The sequence below is a fragment of the Borostomias antarcticus genome (genome assembly GCF_949987555.1).
Source record: "Borostomias antarcticus genome assembly, chromosome: 13".
NCBI classification, from domain to species: Eukaryota; Metazoa; Chordata; class Actinopteri; order Stomiiformes; family Stomiidae; genus Borostomias; species Borostomias antarcticus.
This window is the reverse complement of record NC_140246.1, coordinates 24,013,918-24,016,981: the sequence shown is the minus strand read 5'-3', so window position 1 is coordinate 24,016,981 and position 3,064 is coordinate 24,013,918. Positions and strand designations below refer to the sequence as shown.

Here is a 3,064-nt window from a genome sequence, read left to right as displayed (position 1 = left end):
CATCCTGACAAGGAGTAGTCGCCATCATCTGCGTGGAGTTCGTGAGAGAGAGAATGCAGAGCGCTGGCGAGAACCGTGATGATTTCTCTGTTGTGTGAAGCCTCAGTGGATGTAGATACAGATACTGATATTTTTAATATCTTTTATACTTTTTAAAATATTCAGCTTTTTCAATATTTTTTTAAAAATGGAAGTCTATGGCTGGACCTTGAAATTCTCTTCAGCTTTGAAACCTATCTCCTCCTTCATTTTTTGTGGTAGAAACCTCCTTCAAAGTTTAAAATGTTCAGGACCTTTAGCACATTTAACGCATTCAACAGATTTTTAAAATTCCTTATAGTTTTTATGAAATTAAAGTTTGTTTTGGACCTTTTTTAACATTGAAGCGGATGTGTGGAATGTTCAGTTTTCAGAGTGTGGCAGCCTGTTTTGTAAACTGCTGTCGCTCCTACAGTTTTAACAGCTCATACACATATTATACATCAAAACGTTCACACAACTGTGCTGATTCGTACAATGTAAGTATCTAAGCTGTGTGACTTATAGTTTTCGCTGTATGACGATGGCAACTGCGTTCTCCATTGAAACGTATTGGTCCACACTCTGACTTTTGAGCTGCTCATTTTGCATTTTTACCCTTTTTCTAACTCGTCACCATGCCTACAGTTTTTAAGCTACATGGACATATCATAGCCTAAAATGTTCAGCATTTTCTCAGGATTCCTACGGTGTTGACCTTTATACTTTTTGAGAGAGAGCTGTCTGAAGCCGGCATGCCTTTCCATTGAAGTGAATGAGAGGATGCTCACAGTGTCAGTTGGGATTTGGGGACACAAGCAGCCTCTCTTAAAGGGGACATGAAACAGGCATAACTTTGACCAGTTTTATAGATACTAAGTGTATTTGGATTTATTTTGAGAAAAAAAAAGTATATAAAATGGTTACACATTAAATTATAATAGATTTATGTTTGGTACTAGGCTATTTTTTTGCGCTGCTTGCCGCCATATTGTTAACGTCACACTGACTACGTCATGAGGTTGGTTGTGCGAAGTCATCCATACGCTTGTAGAGTTGCAAAGAGCTTCAGTAACGTTACCGGTATGTCAGACGACGAAGTAGAGAGGTGTTTTGGGGTTCAGAGAAATCCAATGGCTTACGCCTTCGAGCCAGTGAGGAGGAGAGAAACTTTCCACGAAGTCGAGGACGCGGAGGCATCTGTTGTTCCTAGATGTGTGGAGAGGGTAGGCAACACCAGCTGGTGTACCTGTGGTCACTGCACCGAAAAGCCGACATCAAGTGAATCGATCTGCTGTCAGGAAGCGAATGTGGACCACCTACTTGAGCATTTTCAGTGCATAACCCTGGACCGCACTTTTAAAATGCTCTGCCTAGAAAGGGAAGTCTTGGAAGTGTCCATGCTCTCCCTACGTGATGTCCGTGCGGAGACCCTGGAGCGACCCATCGACAGCCGGTAATGGCTAACAATAACTAGCTAGCTGTAGCTATATGTAGCTATAGCTAGTTAAATATACATGTATACATATAACGTTATATAGCTAAACGTTGGTATGAATAAAGCACTTTTCTTTAGCCAAGTCAGTAATGTTAGCAGTCGCTTTCTGGCTGATAAAAGTAGCTAACGTTAGCTCGTCTAGAAGCTAACGTTAGCTAGTCTAAAGTTAGCTACCTAGTTCAACTGTTTGAATGCAACTATGCGTGTTCGTTAGCTAGCTACTTATACAAACGTTAGCTATCATTACAGCTAGCAAGTGATATCGGCAGTTTGCTAGTCTAACTAGCTTAGCTAGCTGGTAAAAATTATATCAATACGCCATTGTCTATACTCTATATGGTGAAATGTATAAGCAGCGTCGTCTCGACCCGGTACAGTTAGCAAGCTATGTCGCCACTTTGCTAGTCTTGCTAACGTTGGTAAAATGTGAATCACATGACAACAAAGGATAGACTAGACAACATGGCTTTTTTCTCCAGTCTGTTTAGGTTAACAGCCTACAGACAATTTACCCTTTGGGCCAGAGGACACCTGGGCAGGAGAAACAGGATCCCTATACCATCTTGTGTAGTAACCTCCATCAGAGCTGCCTTCCCATCACCAGAATACCATGGCTTTGAATACTACGAGGACATTTAATGTAAGTACCATTCATTTAATGTACAGCCCAGTAACACACCAAGAAACTATATAATTTTCTGATACATGTAGATTTAGATAAGAGTATATGCATATTGTGATTTATGAATGAATTATTAAGTTATCCTCTGATAGCTTTGAAGATATTTGCAAGTTGAGTATTCAAGACAAATATTTCATCTCATGCACTACAGTATGTTGATGTTTTTATCTGTGGTCTCTCTCTCAGTCCAGTGTGTGGGCGCATACCCCAAAGGAGGACCCTGGCTGATGACCTCCCTGGACCCTCACCCCTGGCTGGTCTTCCTCGGACCCTCGTCCCTTGCCGTTGTTCCGTGTCCCTGCACCTCCTTGGACCCCCAGTTTATTGGTGGTTCTTTAATCCTTTCTTTTCAGTGTTAGTTTGCCCCATGTTAGTTGTTACCTTTACCATTTACCCTTTACCCCTTTACACAAATCTGCTCAGATGTCTTGCCACTGAGTGAGCCTTGTCGGGTTTTTCAACACCTTTGTGCTGAGCCAGGGTGACTCTTGTCTCTGCTTTTTGATCTTCCAGTGCCCCACGGATGGATACAGACTTGCACCTGCGGATCACACCAGACACAATGTCCTTTCGGAAAGTGTAGTCCTTCTCTACTTTCCTTGGTGTGACCACAAACTGGTGAGCACCCTTTGAATACTGGTGTTTTTGCTGTTTCTGACCCTCCTTTGTTTAAGCTGTTTCTCTTTTAACATTGCTGTTATGGTCCAGTGCAGCGACACGCAAGCGGGCCTCAAAGCTCTCCCTCTGGAACTTCTTCCTTTTTGTGGCATATTTTGTGTACAGTGAGTGAAGACTCTCCAGTTGTCCTGTTTGAATGTTTTCTGTTGTTTTTTCCTGTTTTTTCAGGAGCACCTTGTCGAGGACTA

The 3,064-nt window shown here is 42.1% G+C and overlaps 1 long non-coding RNA gene across 1 annotated transcript; it reads left to right on the top strand.

Annotated features, from left to right (window-relative positions):
* The first annotated feature begins 1,363 nt into the window (after window positions 1-1,363).
* On the top strand, window positions 1,364-2,817 carry LOC311316604. Its single transcript, XR_014630722.1, has 4 exons — window positions 1,364-1,474; window positions 1,996-2,156; window positions 2,385-2,525; window positions 2,712-2,817. It is a non-coding gene; the product is annotated as an uncharacterized lncRNA (long non-coding RNA).
* Window positions 2,818-3,064: the final 247 nt, after the last annotated feature.